Consider the following 19,791-nt stretch of genomic DNA (forward strand, 5'->3'; position numbering starts at 1 on the left):
AGCTCCAACCATTCCTCAACAAACTCCACCAACAACACCAATTTTAGATGCTAATCTCAATACAGATATTCCAATAACACCTCTTCTGAGTCTAGATGATGAAGAACATACATTAGGTGAGCATCAGAATTTGGATATTGATCAGAACTTAGATGTAACACCCCCAGATCCGGGGTCGGGGATCCGGGTTGTCACGGTCTTTCTTTCTACAATATCACTTCACTTAATTAATAATAAATAACCTCATGCTGTGACCCCATACTAACACACACCACAACCCTTTATAGTCTCAGAGATGAAATTGAAATAAATACAAGTCTTTGAATCCACCATTTAACAGTTATTACAACCCAAAATGATTACTTGATAAATTTACAGTTAATTGCCATTATCTGCCACAAGTTATAATTATACATAATTTGATTCTCAAAAGTAGATGGTCTGATCTACAATGGATCTACCTCTGCAGCTATAGCAGCTACAACATCATCGGGAAGACGCGGGACGCTTCCCACGCGCTTGTGCTGGGTCTGCTGGAGTCTGGCCATCTTTCCTAACTGTTGTTGTGTGATGAAGAAATAAAGCAAGAGTGAGCCTTACAGCTCGCAAGATAATATATAGTGATAACAATAATATAAGTATCTAAATGGATACTTACTAAAATCTCTATCATGTGTAAGATAATTACTTACTAGATATAAGTAAAAACAAGGAATGAAGTTACCAATACTTCACCACACTTATATCATTTATAAAGCTACTTGAACTACCACCGTTCAAAGTATTATAAGTTTTAAGAAAAACATCCCATAGATGAGACCACAAGTTAAGACTTGAATAGATTCAATCTTTGAAATATTATTGAATGAAAAAAAGTTACGAGATACTTTATTTAGTACCGATATATATATATCCACATATATATCTCTTAAACATTTCCTGGAACCTCTGTTATGTAAAGTATGAACAGAGTTTGAAACATCCAATAAATTTTGGAAAGGAAAAGAATTTTGGCATAAACCAGATATCTTGCTGATCAGGCAAAGATACCAATAAGTAACCTTTTCTACTAGTAGATGGATGAATCCCCCACCGGTCATCACCCTGGCCTCATAAGGACCTTGTGCTGGACTGCCACCCGGCCTCTTACGCGTTGATGGACTGCCACCCAGCCACTTACACAATAATAGACCGTACCCCGGCCTGTCGCTTATGCCGACTCAATTAGATGGGCTTACTTCCCGAACATTGGGCAAGTAATCAATTCATTTACCAAAACTGCAACCTCGTTGCGAATATAAAATACACCACAGAGCCGGATTCCCCAGGTTTTGAGCGAGTATTTAAATCCCCTTGAAAAAAGAAGATCTTAAATATAAAAATGAGTTTTGGGATCCGCTCTAACTTTAAAAATCATTTTGAAGACTCGAAAACACTTTATAGAGTGTTTGGAGTAAAGCTGATTTAATGAAGTAAATCAGTCCCCAGAATATTTAGAAAATGACTGAATATTATTATTTAAATAATATTCCCATAAAGAATAATATTTATAAAAATAATTGAAGTAGAAGTATTAAAACTTATACTTGAAACGAGTATTAAATAACCAAAGATATACTTATATGAAAGTATTATCTTTATTTGAATAATCGAAAATAAGTTTGATTATTGACATCTTATTCTTTAATAAAATAAAGAATATACCTCAGCAAATAATCGGAGTCATAGATCCTCAAATGAATATTCAAATAATATTCAATAAATAATATAAAAGAGTCATAAGCCTTCGAATGAATATTCAAATAATATTCAGATAAATAAATAAAAGGAGTAATACGCCTTCGAATAATATTCGAAATAATATTCAATAATAAAATAAAGTTAAAGTTATCGAATAAACCTTATTCGATTAATAGTTTGGAAAACTATAACCATATATATATATATAAATATATATATATATATATCCATATCCATATATATACAAAATCTACTCGGGATCCTCGACTCCCGGTTTTAGAAAATATTTTCACCTTTGGGTCCCTATACTAAGGGTATATGCAAGTTACCGCTATCCTCTAGCATAGGTATTATCAACTGAACCAACAGATATATATATGGAAAGAATGCGAAACAGGCATGCATATATATATGTACCATAGCAGCATGCTTCAATATATTGCATCATTTGCTAATTAACCAACATGCATCTATCGCAAGATAATGCAAATACATATATTCATCACAACAACAGTTATAACGGGTAGAATACTTGCCTGAGCGACTTGGGGTGATAAAAGGCTCGGGACGAGTCTGGTAACCTATAAACAACAAGTAAGTTGGAATTAAACCAAAATCACTTGTAAATCTTTACTTTAACTAACTTAGACTCTAACGCTTGTTTTGCGCTCACTGATTTGCTTAAGTCACTCGGGTACCCTCGGCTCCACCATTTTTAATAATTTAACCTTTACGAGTTTTAAAGCGATTCCTTCGCGAGTGTCTTACCAACTGCCTAACACACTTACCATAAATGTTTCATACATTAATCAACCCTTTTTGGTCTTTAACCTATGTTTCAAAGTAAGGTGAGGGAAAAAGTTTCGTTCGCGAAACGCCGTTACTTGAAACGGTCGTTTCTCCTAAACCGTGCATCGGAATCGAACGAACTACACATCAAAATGAAGCTCATAACATGAGCTATCTAAACATGGCAGTGGTCATATTCTAGCAGGGGGTTCTCGGGTCCTAATGCTATGCACAAAAACAGTCCAAAGAAAATCGGACGTTACGACGGCTATGTTTACGCGATTTCCAATATTTTAAATCATTCAAAACCCTCCCAATTCAACCTCAAATCCAACATACAACCAACATCCATCCTTATCACATCATAACAACCCCAACCAATTCAATTTAATCATTTATACTTATGCCTAAGATTAATTTAACCATACTTAAGTTCTTTTCATCAAAACCTCAACATTTACCATTCCATTTCACTACCATTTCAAATCCCAAACTCTAATCACAACAACAAGCTACAATATCATCCTACTAATCAAAATCATCTTATAATATATAGGAATCTAGGGTTTGGAGATGGTATACCTTCCTTGAAGTGGTGGGAGGAGCTAGGAAGCCTTAAGAAGCTTTGAGAAGTCTTAAGAATGCTTGGATCTTCAAGAAAAACAAGAAAAAGTTCAAGTTAAAAAACTTGAAAACACTATTCATTGTCTTCTTCTTTGATTAAATGAAGAAGATTGAGAAGGAATTAATGGCTTAAACTCATGATATAGTCCTAACTAAGCATGAAGATGATTAGGGAATTATCTTACCAATTTAGGAAGCTTGGATCTTTGATTTTGAATTTTTCTTGCCTTTTGAATAGTGAAAAGCCGAGAGCTTCAAGAACAAAGCCTTGGTTGCTTTTTGATTTTTGATGAAGAATGAATTTACTTGGCTTGGTTGCTTGGTTTTTGTATTTGATTTAGTCAATTACCTTTTTGCCCTTGAATTTGTGTGGTTACAAAGCCACCACACTTCCTTCCTTCCCATGTCATGCTTATGTCATCCTCATGATGTCATCCTCCCTTCCTTGTCCTCTTTCTATTGGTTGGATGACATCATTCCCACTAATCCCTTTGATTAACTTCCTAATCGTTTGCCTAATGACCGCTGATCTGTTATACGGTTCGCTTAACTTTCATTCTCGTTTATCGTTTGAAGGATCATACCCGGGATCTTATTACTTAGGTTCCCTTAACCTTTCTCAATACATTATATTCCTTTTTATGATCCTCTATTATAATCCTTTAATTTAAATCCTTTTTATCATGTTACCTTATACTCAATTCTCTCCATATCTTGTGGATTTCCGGGAAAAACCAAAGTGTTCGGAATTGGATTCTGACGATCTTTACATACACTTATATACTACATAGAGTACTAATAATATCCCAGAATATCCATAACAGAACCCCTACATAGTGTGGCGTGAAAAGTTTTCTCATTCAGCTAAAACACTATTCACAAGGGTTACAAAAAGTTGAAAATTTTGGGGTTATTAAAGTCTCCCCTCCTTAAAAGGATTCCGTCCCGGAATCAAACAGAAAACAAATGGGGGTACTTTTCTAGCATTGTGCTCTCTAGTTCCCAAGTTGATTCTTCCACGTTATGATTCTGCCATAGTACTCTGACTAGCTTGATCACTTTGTTCCGAAGCACCTGCTCCTTCTTATCCATAATCCTTACTGGCTTCTCCACGTAAGTTAGATCTGGCTGCATATCCACCTGCTCGTACTCCACTATGTGCCTGGCATCCCGATGATACCTCCTTAGCATTGACACATGGAACACATTATGAACTTGTTGCAAATTAGGGGTAGGGCTAGCTCGTAAGCTAACTTTCCAATCCGTCTTAATATCTCAAAAGGTCCAATGTATCTTGGGCTTAGTTTTCCTTTCTTTCCGAACCTCATTAATCCCTTCCAAGGGGATACTTTCAACAGTACTAAGTCCCCTACTTCATATTCCTTGTCCTTTCGGGCTAGGTCTGCATATTTCTTCTGTCTGTCTTGGGCTGCTACAAGTCGCCCTCTGATAAGATCCACTATATCTTTGGTCCTTTGGACCACTTCGGGTCCGAGCATCTTCCGCTCTCCTACTTCATCCCAGTATAAGGGAGATCGACACCTTCTTCCGTACAGGGCCTCATAAGGCGGCATTCCGATGCTAGCATGAAAGCTATTGTTATAAGAAAACTCGATCAACGGCAAGTGATCATCCCAACTTCCTTTAAGGTCTATTGCATAGACTCTCAACATATCCTCTAGTGTCTGGATGGTCCTTTCACTCTGTCCATCCGTCTGGGGATGGTACGCGGTACTCATATTTAACTTGGTCCCCGCACATTCCTGAAAGCTCCTCCAAAATCTGGAGTTGAACCTGGGGTCTCGGTCTGAGACAATGGACGCTGGGACTCCATGTCGCGTCACTATTTCCTTAAGGTAAATGTCCACCAGTCTATCGACTGTGTATCTCTCATTGATAGGAATGAAATGAGCTGACTTTGTCAGTCGGTCTATAATTACCCAAATGGCGTCGTGATTGGCTTTCGTCCTTGGCAAGCCTACAACAAAATCCATCGCTATCTGTTCCCATTTCCATTCGGGAATCTCCAGGGGTCGCAAAAGTCCACTGGGTCTCTGGTGCTCTGCCTTTACTCTTTGGCAAGTTAAACACTTGTTTACCCATTCTGCTACATCCCTCTTCATGTTGGGCCACCAGTAATATTCCTTCAAATCCCTATACATCTTGGTACTTCCCGGGTGAATGGAATACCTTGAACTATGGCTTTCATCCAAAATCTCATCTTTAAGTTCTTGAACATTCGGAACCCAAATTCGGTAGGAGTACCTCATTATCCCTTTATCATCTTTCTCAGTATGGATCTCCTCTCCAATCATTGACTCTCTACCTTCATTCATTATTTTCTCCTGGCACAATCTGATCTTTTCCAATAACTCTGGCTGCATTGAGATCTCAAAAAGTTTTTCAGCTCCGGTTCCGGTTACCTTTACTTCTATTTCCATTCTCTCAAAATCCCTTATCAACTCTTCCAAAGTCGTTATCATTCTGAGTCTCTCCTTTCTACTAAGGGCATCAGCCACCACATTGGCTTTCCCTGGATGATAGAGAATCTCACAATCATAGTCCTTGATTAGTTCTAACCATCTCCTCTAGCGCATGTTGAGCTCTTTCTGTGTAAATATGTACTTGAGGCTCTTATGGTCTGTGAAAATCTCGCACTTCTCTCCATACAAGTAGTGCCTCCAAATTTTTAAAGCAAACACTATTGCCGCGAGCTCAAGGTCATGAGTAGGATATCTAACCTCGTATTCCTTTAGTTGTCTCGACGCATACGCAATAACCTTACCGTGCTGCATAAGCACACATCCTAATCCTTTGTGCGACGCGTCACTATATATCACAAAATCTCCTTTTCCGTCCGGCAATGCCAATACCGGAGCCGTTATCAACCTTTTCTTTAATTCCTGAAAACTGTTCTCGCATTTCTCCGTCCATTCAAACTTCTCTGTCTTACGAGTAAGTCGTGTCAAAGGGGCTGCGATCTTCGCAAAGTCCTGAACAAATCTACGATAGTAGCCGGCCAATCCTATGAAACTTCTTACCTCTGTGGGTGTGGTTGGCCTTTCCCAATTTGAGACCGCCTCTATCTTGGAGGGGTCGACCAATACTCCTTCTTTATTGATCACATGTCCTAAAAACTGTACTTCATTCCGCCAGAATTCACACTTCGAGAATTTGGCATATAACTGCTCCTCTCTGAGTATTCCTAGAGCTATCCTCAAATGCTCTGCATGTTCTGCCTCAGTCCTTGAGTATATCAAAATATCATCGATAAAAACTATCACACACTTGTCCAAGTATTTCTTAAATACTCTATTCATTAAATCCATGAAAGCCGCTGGGGCATTGGTTAATCCAAAGGACATTACCAAAAACTCATAATGCCCATACCTGGTACGGAACGCTGTCTTGGAAATATCTTCGGGTTTAATCTTTAGTTGGTGATATCCAGTTCTCAGGTCGATCTTGGAAAAATAAACAGCATCCTTTAGTTGGTCGAACAGATCGTCTATTCTAGGTAATGGGTACCTGTTCTTTATGGTTAGCTTGTTCAACTCTCGATAGTCTATGCACAACCTCATGCTCCCATCTTTCTTCTTAACAAATAAAACTGGTGCTCCCCACGGAGACACACTGGGTCTTATCATACCCTTATCCAAGAGTTCCTGCAATTGGATAGCTAATTCCTTCATTTCTAACGGGGCTAACCGGTAAGGTGCTTTTGAAACTGGCGCCGTCCCTGGGGCCAACTCAATAGCAAATTCAATCATTCTATCGGGTGGTAATCCCGGAAGGTCTTGGGGGAATACATCTTCAAATTCGTTGACTACTGGAATATCTTGTAAGTTGGGCACCTCCTTCTGCATGTCCACCACATAGGCTAGGTAAGCCTCACTTCCTTTTCGTAGCATCCTTTTGGCCTGGGCCATAGTCAAAAATTTCTGTGTCTGCCTCTTTCCTCTAAATATAACTTCTTTCTTCCCGGGGATATTTAACTTAACTTTCTTCCCTTTACAGTCTATCTGAGCATCGTTGCTAGATAGCCAGTCCATTCCCAAAATCACATCAAACTCCCCTAATTTAAAAGGAATCAGATCAACACTGAAAGATTGCTCCCCTATGCCTATCTCACAGGCGGGGTGAATCTGGTTAACAGGAATAATTTCATGATTGGCTATTTCTACTTGTAAGGGTTCTATCAAGGGTTCAGCCTTAAGTCTTAACTTACGCGCAAGGTCCTTTGATATAAAAGATTTAGTTGCTCCCGAATCAAATAAAACATTTGCACTGACTGAATTTAGAGAAAGGGTACCTGCTATCACATCTGAATCTTTCATAGCATCCTGGACTGTCATGTTGAAAGTCCTCGCAGTAGGTGGCTTATTGGAAGCAGCCATGCTTGCTCCCGAAGCTGCTGGTTTGTTCATTGGGCATTCCCTCTTCCAATGACCTGGGCGTCCGCACTGATGACAAGTGGCGGTTGGAATGACGGCAGGGGTTGATGATGGGCACTTATTTGAGTAGTGGCCTTCCCGACCGCACTTAAAACAGGTTACATGCTTTCCTTTACACTCCCCAGTGTGATTCCTTCCACATATGTTACAGGCTGGCAATGGGGGTCGAGACTGGTTGGAATAGGACATTCTTGACTTCTGGCCGCCCTGGCTCACACTCACACTCATTGGACGCTTAAACCCAGTGTTCCTTCCTGGTAGGGACACTGCTCCTCGATTAAATCTAGTTGGGAAGCTCCTTCCTGCGGAACCTCCACCCATGCTCATACTTTTCCTCTTTATTCCTTTCTTCTCTCTTTCCTTCTGCATCTGTTCACTTCCGACTTCTACAATCGTTGCCTTTTGCACCAGAGTGGCATAGTCCGTAAGCTCAAGGATTGCCACCCTATTCTGAATCCACGGTTTCAGTCCCTGCTGAAACCTCCTAGCTTTCTTTTCCTCGGTGCTCACAAACTCCGGCACAAACCTTGATAACTCAGTAAATTTCGCTTCGTACTCTGCTACAGACAAGTTATTCTGCTTTAGCTCCAAGAACTTGAGCTCCATCTGGTTTTCCATAAACCTCGGGAAATACTTTCCCAGAAACAACTGACTAAATCTCTCCCAGGTTATAATAGCATCTGTCTCCATGTTTTTCTTGGCCTCCCACCAGTAGTTAGCTTCTCCTTTCAGAAGGTAGGTAGCAAATACAGTCTTCTGTGCCTCCTCGGTACTCAAAATCTCAAAAGATTTCTCCATTTCCTTTAACCATGCCCTTGCCTCAACTGGGTCGGCTGATCCGTGGAACTCAGGGGGCTTAAGGGACTTAAAAGCCCTGAAAGAGTTTGCCACGGCATTGTTACTTCCTTGAGGGGGTGGGTTGGGTTGACGTTCCAAATTCTGCCTTAGGAGTTGCATGAACTGGCCCATGGGATCCATGCCTGGGTTTGGTACTGGTTGTTCCACCTCGGTTTCTCCTTCTTCAGCCTCTATCTCAAATCCCTCAACATCATATGTTTCCTCTTCCTCTTCATACAGGGAGTCATCCTGTTCCACATAATCCTCATCTTCCTCTTCACTGTGCTCCTGGTTCCTATCATCCTGGTTATGGCTTCCCTGGTCTTCAGATGCAGGGTTCGCCCTAGTTCCAATCTTTCTTGGCGGCATGATTCTGATAATAATAAAAACAATTATTGGGAAAATTCAACGTTAGGTCACAATCATATACAACATTGTGCCTTGCACAGCTCTTATAATGGGGAGAACGTATATCGCAATTCTATTATTTTAAGAAAGTTCTAATACGAAGTGCAGTAATAATAATGATAAAAACAGTGATCCCGTCACTATGGAACTGAACCGAAAGGAAACAAATATATACATAATGCGAGAGATACATAGTTTGATCTGGTCAAAAGTACAACAGTGCTACAGTCATCTGTCCCAAAAGTGATACACAAGAGTCTATCTGTCTAGTCAGAAAAAGGGATGCTATATACAAGTCAACTATCCCGGAAAATTGGCTCTTACTAAGGCCTCGGCTAACTAGACAACTAGACTATTCCATCATCAATCCTGAATCACACATCGGAGCGGGTCAGCTCCCAAACTCTTTCCATCGCACGACGGAAGATATAGTCGGCCTGCCGCCTGGAGATCCTACCATGCCTGTCGCCCTGGAGCGATCTGAGCCTCACTCGGGATGTGAGCTCTATCCCCGTAAGCTCCCTCCTCAAGGATCGGGGTATAGAAGCCCTAGTCTCATAAGCTCGGGTACGCCTACCCGCCCTCTCTGCATCCAACTCCCTCTTGGCCTCATCTAGTCGGCCCTCGGCAACAGCCACTCGGGTCCTCAGAACATCCTGAACATATCCATGTGCTAACGAAGACTGCCTGTGGGCAGGGTCAAGAGGTGGTGAATCCGGAGCCGCTGAGGGTGCCTCCTCGGTCTGCCTAGGCTCGGAAGTATGGGTCTCTGAGCTGTCATCACCAGGAATCCAAGATAGTGGTGGAGGGGTAGGGGCTCTGACCACCGGAAGTGTGGGTAATGGGGTACCAGCATACACTACCATAGGTCCAACACGCTCCTCAGCTACTGGGACCTCATCCAGGTCCTCCTCATCTGGAATAGCAATAACCTCTGTCTCTGACTCCTCTGAGGGGTCCTCCTCATCCTCCTCCATCTCAGGCTCCTCCTGATCCTCAACATCTAGCAATGCCTCATCATGCTCACGCTCGAACATCTCAGGGTCCTCTATCTCAGGCGCCTACACATTAAACGAGCTAAGTTACTATCATGATACTTATAAGGGTTCCCGTAAGGGTTTTAACTGTCAGCACTACTTTAAGTAGTCCGACCATGAACTTGGCAAGAGTTCTTATTATCTTTGTGAGTTTGTTATTATATCAACGCATCATCTCTGAGGTTTATAACGCTTAGCTCTGATACCATTTCTGTAACACCCCCAGATCCGGGGTCGGGGATCCGGGTTGTCACGGTCTTTCTTTCCACAATATCACTTCACTTAATTACTAATAAATAACCTCATGCTGTGACCCCATACTAACACACACCACAACCCGTTATAGTCTCAGAGATGAAATTGAAATAAATACAAGTCTTTGAATCCACCATTTAACAGTTATTACAACCCAAAATGATTACTTGATAAATTTACAGTTAATTGCCATTATCTGCCACAAGTTATAATTATACATAATTTGATTCTCAAAAGTAGATGGTCTGATCTACAATGGATCTACCTCTGCAGCTATAGCAGCTACAACATCATCAGGAAGACGCAGGACGCTTCCCACGCGCTTGCGCTGGGTCTGCTGGATTCTGGCCATCTTTCCTAACTGTTGTTGTGTGATGAAGAAATAAAGCAAGAGTGAGCCTTACAGCTCGCAAGATAATATATAGTGATAACAATAATATAAGTATCTAAATGGATACTTACTAAAATCTCTATCATGTGTAAGATAATTACTTACTAGATATAAGTAAAAACAAGGACTGAAGTTACCAATACTTCACCACACTTATATCATTTATAAAGCTACTTGAACTACCACCGTTCAAAGTATTATAAGTTTTAAGAAAAACATCCCATAGATGAGACCACAAGTTAAGACTTGAATAGATTCAATCTTTGAAATATTATTGAATGAAAAAAAGTTACGAGATACTTTATTTAGTCCCGATATATATATATCCACATATATATCTCTTAAACATTTCTTGGAACCTCTGTTATGTAAAGTATGAACAGAGTTTGAAACATCCAATAAATTTTGGAAAGGAAAAGAATTTTGGCATAAACCAGATATCTTGCTGATCAGGCAAAGATACCAATAAGTAACCTTTTCTACTAGTAGATGGATGAATCCCCCACCGGTCATCACCCTGGCCTCATAAGGACCTTGTGCTGGACCGCCACCCGGCCTCTTACGCGTTGATAGACTGCCACCCAGCCACTTACATAATAATAGACCGTACCCCGGCCTGTCGCTTATGCCGACTCAATTAGATGGGCTTACTTCCCGAACATTGGGCAAGTAATCAATTCATTTACCAAAACTGCAACCTCGTTGCGAATATAAAATACACCACAGAGCCGGATTCCCCAGGTTTTGAGCGAGTATTTAAATCCCCTTAAAAAAAGAAGATCTTAAATATAAAAATGAGTTTTGGGATCCGCTCTAACTTTAAAAATCATTTTGAAGACTCGAAAACACTTTATAGAGTGTTTGGAGTAAAGCTGATTTAATGAAGTAAATCAGTCCCCAGAATATTTAGAAAATGACTGAATATTATTATTTAAATAATATTCCCATAAAGAATAATCTTTATAAAAATAATTGAAGTAGAAGTATTAAAACTTATACTTGAAACGAGTATTAAATAACCAAAGATATACTTATATGAAAGTATTATCTTTATTTGAATAATCGAAAATAAGTTTGATTATTGACATCTTATTCTTTAATAAAATAAAGAATATACCTCAGCAAATAATCGGAGTCATAGATCCTCAAATGAATATTCAAATAATATTCAATAAATAATATAAAAGAGTCATAAGCCTTCGAATGAATATTCAAATAATATTCAGATAAATAAATAAAAGGAGTCATACGCCTTCGAATAATATTCGAAATAATATTCAATAATAAAATAAAGTTAAAGTTATCGAATAAACCTTATTCGATTAATAGTTTGGAAAACTATAACCATATATATATATAAATATATATATATATATATCCATATCCATATATATACAAAATCTACTCGGGATCCTCGACTCCCGGTTTTAGAAAATATTTTCACCTTTGGGTCCCTATACTAAGGGTATATGCAAGTTACCGCTATCCTCTAGCATAGGTATTATCAACTGAACCAACAGATATATATATGGAAAGAATGCGAAACAGGCATGCATATATATATGTACCATAGCAGCATGCTTCAATATATTACATCATTTGCTAATTAACCAACATGCATCTATCGCAAGATAATGCAAATACATATATTCATCACAACAACAGTTATAACGGGTAGAATACTTGCCTGAGCGACTTGGGGTGATAAAAGGCTCGGGACGAGTCTGGTAACCTATAAACAACAAGTAAGTTGGAATTAAACCAAAATCACTTGTAAATCTTTACTTTAACTAACTTAGACTCTAACGCTTGTTTTGCGCTCACTGATTTGCTTAAGTCACTCGGGTACCCTCGGCTCCACCATTTTTAATAATATAACCTTTACGAGTTTTAAAGCGATTCCTTCGCGAGTGTCTTACCAACTGCCTAACACACTTATCATAAATGTTTCATACATTAATCAACCCTTTTTGGTCTTTAACCTATGTTTCAAAGTAAGGCGAGGGAAAAAGTTTCGTTCGCGAAACGCCGTTACTTGAAACGGTCGTTTCTCCTAAACCGTGCATCGGAATCGAACGAACTACATATCAAAACGAAGCTCGTAACATGAGCTATCTAAATATGGCAGTGGTCATATTCTAGCAGGGGGTTCTCGGGTCCTAATGCTATGCACAAAAACAGTCCAAAGAAAATTGGACGTTACGACGGCTATGTTTACGCGATTTCCAATATTTTAAATCATTCAAAACCCTCCCAATTCAACCTCAAATCCAACATACAACCAACATCCATCCTTATCACATCATAACAACCCCAACCAATTCAATTTAATCATTTATACTTATGCCTAAGCTTAATTTAACCATACTTAAGTTCTTTTCATCAAAACCTCAACATTTACCATTCCATTTCACTACCATTTCAAATCCCAAACTCTAATCACAACAACAAGCTACAATATCATCCTACTAATCAAAATCATCTTATAATATATAGGAATCTAGGGTTTGGAGATGGTATACCTTCCTTGAAGTGGTGGGAGGAGCTAGGAAGCCTTAAGAAGCTTTGAGAAGTCTTAAGAATGCTTGGATCTTCAAGAAAAACAAGAAAAAGTTCAAGTTAAAAAACTTGAAAACACTATTCATTGTCTTCTTCTTTGATTAAATGAAGAAGATTGAGAAGGAATTAATGGCTTAAACTCATGATATAGTCCTAACTAAGTATGAAGATGATTAGGGAATTATCTTACCAATTTAGGAAGCTTGGATCTTTGATTTTGAATTTTTCTTGCCTTTTGAATAGTGAAAAGCCGAGAGCTTCAAGAACAAAGCCTTGGTTGCTTTTTGATTTTTGATGAAGAATGAATTTACTTGGATTGGTTGCTTGGTTTTTGTATTTGATTTAGTCAATTACCTTTTTGCCCTTGAATTTGTGTGGTTACAAAGCCACCACACTTCCTTCCTTCCCATGTCATGCTTATGTCATCCTCATGATGTCATCCTCCCTTCCTTGTCCTCTTTCTATTGGTTGGATGACATCATTCCCACTAATCCCTTTGATTAACTTCCTAATCGTTTGCCTAATGACCGCTGATCTGTTATACGGTTCGCTTAACTTTCGTTCTCGTTTATCGTTTGAAGGATCATACCCGGGATCTTATTACTTAGGTTCCATTAACCTTTCTCAATACATTATATTCCTTTTTATGATCCTCTATTATAATCCTTTAATTTAAATCCTTTTTATCCTGTTACCTTATACTCAATTCTCTCCGTATCTTGTGGATTTCCGGGAAAAACCAAAGTGTTCGGAATTGGATTCTGACGATCTTTACATACACTTATATACTACATAGAGTACTAATAATATCCCAGAATATCCATAACAGAACCCCTACATAGTGTGGCGTGAAAAGTTTTCTCATTCAGCTAAAACACTATTCACAAGGGTTACAAAAAGTTGAAAATTTTGGGGTTATTACATTAGAGGATGATTTTGAAACCTCTATAGCCTCATAAACTATCATTTTATCAGAGGAAACTGATTTTGCAGGCTCTGTAAGTTCTGATGCTGCAAATGTTGACACTACTGGTGAAGCTGCTATAAATGAAAATACTGATGCAGCTGGTCCTTCAGGACATGCACCTCTACCAGCAGTTAATAAAGCTGATTTGATTAAAAAAATTGTGAGAGGGGATGCACCAGTACCTTGGAGTGAAACTCCAAGAGGAAAGACTGGATAAGGGAGTGGAAGAAAGTTGATTTTGTTCGTACTGAAAAAATTCTTGCCGAGGACCTGGCTAAAGCTGATGAGATGCTACTGAATGATAATTTCATAGCACAACTCAGAGTTACTGCATTGAGTACAAGGCACCTTCAAGGTCAACACTCAATAACTCAAGCCAAGGTGAACAAAATTCAAAAAAACTCTGATTTAGCAAGACATGAATGTCAAATTAGAAAAGAACAGGTTTTTTAAACCAGCCTTTGACCGTATTGGGTATATTGAGAAAGCACAGGAGAAACAACAAGCTCAGATTGCTTAAGTACTGAATAATCAAGCTTCTCAACAAGTTCGACTAAATGAAATCCAAACTTCAGTGGAATTACTTCTCTCTCTCCTATTACTTGATGATGCCAAAAAGGGGGAGAAAGTGATAAATTCCAATTGCAAATCTGATTTAGCATTGAAGAAAAAGGATGATGGAAATGATGACCAGGGAAACTCTGAAAGGGGTAGAGGTCATGGACAAGGAAAAGGCTCTTGATTCATGAAAGCAGGAACTTCTACACAGAAATCAAGTTCTGATGCTGATAGAAGAATAAGTTCTGATAAGCAAGTTCTGACTAAGCCTGATATTCTGATACAGGGTGAAAGTCAAGAATCACAGAAGTTTATGCAGACACTGAAGCTTAAGGGGAATGAAACATCAGTCTGCTATCAAGACCCCAAGTTACGGAAGCTGGATGAAGAAATTTCAAAAAGACTATTTCTCAAAGATAATCCAAGAATGGACTTTGAAAGTCTGAAAAAGAAGAAGCCAGACTTAAAGCAAAAAATGACAAATTCAAGTCTAAAACTTCTATTACTGCAAAGAAACCTCCAAAGCCTAAGGGCATTGTGATTAAAGAGAAGACAAACTCTGAGGAAATCCAATCTGAATCCAAAGCCAAGTCACAGGTGGAAGTTGATCCTAGATCCAAGGGCAAAGAAAAAATTGATGAACCTGTAAAGGTTTATATGTCAGTCATGGATCTGGAAGGAAAATCTGATGAAGATACTAGTCTGATTTTGAAGAAAAAGAATATCCAAACAACCTCTGACAGAGCTCATATTGTTCAAGATCAGGACTTAGTAAATTCTTATATGACAATGAAGCAAACAACCTCTGACAGAGCTCAAGTTGGCTTGATATCAGAAGATAAAGGAAAGGAAACCTCTGACACTGCTCATCTTAAACCTTCAAAAATTCTACTACATGGGTTTACTAAAGCTCAACAATTTACTCAACTTTTGAAGACTACATCAAGTGGTTTTCGAAGCAAGAGTTATTAGAGGAAAGGAAGCTAGAGACAGATCAGGATTGGGTAGTTCTAAAGAAAGAGTAAATAATACTACCTCTGATCCAACTTCCTTAAGTGAACCAGGAATAGGAACAACTCCTGAAAGATTGAATCAACTGGAGTCTGTACAAATGGTTTACCACTCTGTAGCGAAAGAAGATATCATGCTATATTTCATGACAGATGGGAGGGTATTCCATATTAGAAAGAATTCTATTCATTTGAAGTATTTTGAAGAATTGCAACATGTGTTATTTCTACTTCAAGTGAAAAACAGGTCAACAGATGGTGCTGCCAGTTACTTAAAAGCTGATGTTCAAAGACAGAAGAAACTTTACTCTGTAAAGTCTGACAGACCATACTATCCTAAGTACAGAGCTCACAATGGTGATATAGTTGAGATGAAGCCTAATACCGCTAAAATTATCACATCATTTCTTGGTATTAAAGGTCTCGAATTCAATCTAGAGTCTGATATAGCCTATTTCATCAGACTTGATCAGGATATAAGGAAAGCAAAAATAAATGATCTTAGGGCTGCTATCTTCCAAACAGGTGAAGATACAGTTGAACTTAAAGATGCAAAAAGGAGGATAAAGAATGAACTTGAATATGCTGAGAGAAGTCTGTTGAAGAATTATCTCAGAACAACTCCTGATATTAAAGAGATTATACACTGAAGCCAAGTCAAGAACTGCAGCTGATAAATTCTGAAGGTTATTCAGGTTAAAGCTGATATCAGACTTTAAGGATGGTAAAAGCTATACTGACTTTGAATTGTAGTTACTTAGTCAAATTCTCATATGTATTTGTACTTAATATTTTTGACATCATCAAATCTCTATTGAACTTGTACATTATGCTAATTTACAAGTTGGGGGAGATTGTTAGATATATTTGTGATGTCATGTCTAATGATGATTTGTGTTTAGTTTTCAGATCTTAACTAACAGGACAAATCAGGACTTAACTGGAAATCATTACTTATACTGAAGTCATACTTAAGATATTAGAACTTAAGTTATCAGAAGATATTTATCAGGAGATAATATCAGGACTTAAGAAGACGTTTAGATAAGGAAGGCGGCTGATTGAAGGAAAGAAGATTAAGGCAAACACAAGAAGAGATATGCATGGAGAAGAATTCTATGAAGAATAGAATACTTGGAAGAAAAGATAACTAGTTGATATATTTTAGGATGCAGACTTATGTTCGATATCAATTAGAAGATTATCTTGTAACCGTGTGTCTATATAAACACAGCATAGGGTTTATACTATAAGTGGTATCTTAATCGAGGACATTATTCATTGTAACCCTAGCAGCTCTCGTGATATTTGTTCATCACTTAGAGAGAACAGTTCCATTGTAATACTGTATTATTAATAAGATTATTCTGTGTTTCATACTTGTGTTCTTAATTCGATTTGATTGTACTAGACACTGTATTCAACCCCCTTCTACAGTGTGTGTGACCTAACAAGATAACTCTTATAGGGTGCAAATCACTCTAATATGGTGTAAACTGACTTAAAAGGTTGATTAGAGCCAAAATGTGGCCTAACATTGACTCGTATAAAAGTAGAACCAAGAGGTGGTAAAAGGATGTCAAATTAGATGTATATGATGTCATCATGTTAATTGTACCAATATATGATGGAAAATGACTCTTATAGGGTGCAAAATTACTCTAATATAGTGTAAAGTGACTTACAAGGTTAATTAAAGCCAAAATGTGGCCCAAAATTAACTCGGATAAAAGTGGTACCAAGAGGTGGTTAAAAGATGTCAAATTGAATGTATATGATGTTAATATGTCAATTGTACCAATATATGGTTGAAGGTGAGTCTTATAGGGTGCAACGTCACTCTAATATTGTGTAAAGTGACTTACAAGGTTGATTAGAGCCAAAATATGGCCTAAAATTGACTCGTATAAAAGTGGTACTAATACGTGGTAAAACGATGTCAAATTGGATGTATATTATGTTATCATGTTAATTGTACCATTATATAGTGCAAGTGACTATTATAGATTGCAAATTTATTCTAATATGGCTGGAAGTCACTTACATGGTTGATTAGAGCCAAAATGTGGCCCAAAATTGACTTTTATAAAAGTGGTACCAAGAGTTGGTTAAAAGATGTCAAGTTGAATGTATATGATGTTATAATATCAATTGTACCAATATATGGTGGCAAGAAACTCTTATAGGGTGAAAAATCACTCTAATATGTTGTAAATTGACTTAAAAGCTTGATTAGAGCCAAAATGTGGCCCAAAATTGACTCGTATAAAAGTGGTACAAAGAGGTGGTTAAAAGATGTCAAATTCCTGTTCACATGTCAATTTTATAATTTAATGGTGGCAAGTGACTCTTATATGATGCAAAATCACTCTAATACGATGTAAAGTGACTTACAAGGTTGATTTGATCCAAAATATGGCCCAAACTGACTCGTATAAAAGTGGAACCAAGAGGCGGTAAAAGGATGTCTGATTGGATGTATATGATGTTAATATGGCAATTGTACCAATAAATGGTGGAAAGTTACTCTTAAAGATTGCAAAGTGACTCTAATATGGTGAAAAGTGACCTACATCGTTGATTAGAACCAAAATGTGGGACAAAATAGACTTGTATGAAAGTGGTACAAAGATGTGGTAAAAGAATGTCAAATTGGATGTATATGATGTTAACATGTTAATTGTACCAATATATGGTGGAAAGCGACTTATAGGGTGCCAAATCACTCTAATATATTGTAAAGTGACTTAAAAGCTTGATTAGAGCCAAAATGTGGCCCAAAATTAACTCGTATAAAAGTGGTACTAAGAGGTGGTTAAAGGATGTCAAATTGCATGTATATGATGTTCACATGTCAATTGTACAATTTAATGGTGGCAAGTGACTCTTATATGGAGCAAAGTCACTCTAATATGGTGTAAAGTGACTTACAAGGTTGATTTGAGCCAAAATGTGGCCCAAAATTGACTCTTATAAAAGTGGTACCAAGAGGCGGTGAAAGGATGTCAAATTGGATGTATATGATGTTAATATGTCAATTGTACCAATATATGGTGGGAAGGGACTCTTAAAGGGTGCAAAGTGACTCTAATATGGAGAATAGTGACCTACATGGTTGATTAAAGCCAATATGTGGGACAAAATAGACTCGTATGAAAGTGGTACAAAGAGGTGCTAAAAGGATGCAAATTGGATGTATATGATGTTAACAAGTTAATTGTACCAATATATGGTGGCATGTGACTTAAAAGCTTGATTAGAGCAAAAATATGGCCCAAAATTGACTAGTATAAAAGTGGTACCAAGAGGCGGTAAAGGGATGTCAAATTGGTTGTATATGATGTTAACATGTTAATTTTACCAATATATGGTGGCAAGTGACTGTTGTAATGTGCAACATCAGTCTAATATTGTGTAAGTGACTAACAAGGTTTATTAGAGCCAAATTGTGGCCCAAAATTGACTCGTATAAAAGTGGTACCAAGAGGCGGTAAAAGGATGTCTGATTGGATGTATATGATGTTAATATGTCAATTGTACCAATAAATGGTGGAAAGTTACTCTTAAAGAGTGCAAAGTGACTCTAATATTGTGAAAAGTGACCTACATCGTTGATTAGAGCCAAAATGTGGGACAAAATAGACTCGTATGAAAGTGGTACAAAGATGCGGTAAAACGATGTTAAATTGTACCATGTTAGATCTATATGATATTAACATGTTAATTGTACCAATATATGGTGTCAAGTGACTTATAGGGTGCCAAATCACTCTAATATGTTGTAAAGTGACTTTTAAGTCACTTTACATGCAATTTGAACATCATTTACATGCAATTTGACAGCCAAAATGTGGCCCAAAATTAACTCGTATAAAAGTGGTACCATGAGGTGGTTAAAGGATGTCAAATTGCATGTAAATGATGTTCACATGTCAATTGTACAATTTAATGCTGGCATGTGACTCTTATATGGTGCAAAATTACTCTAATATGGTGTAAAGTGACTTACAAGATTGATTTTAGCCAAAATGTGGCCCAAAATTGATTCGTATAAAAGTGGTACCAAGGGGCGGAGAAAGGATGTCAAATTTAATGTATATGATGTTAATATGTCAATTGTACCAATATATGGTGGAAAGGGACTTTTAAAGGGTGCAAAATG

This window comes from Apium graveolens, chromosome 6, assembly GCF_009905375.1.
Source record: "Apium graveolens cultivar Ventura chromosome 6, ASM990537v1, whole genome shotgun sequence".
Taxonomy (NCBI): Eukaryota; Viridiplantae; Streptophyta; class Magnoliopsida; order Apiales; family Apiaceae; genus Apium; species Apium graveolens.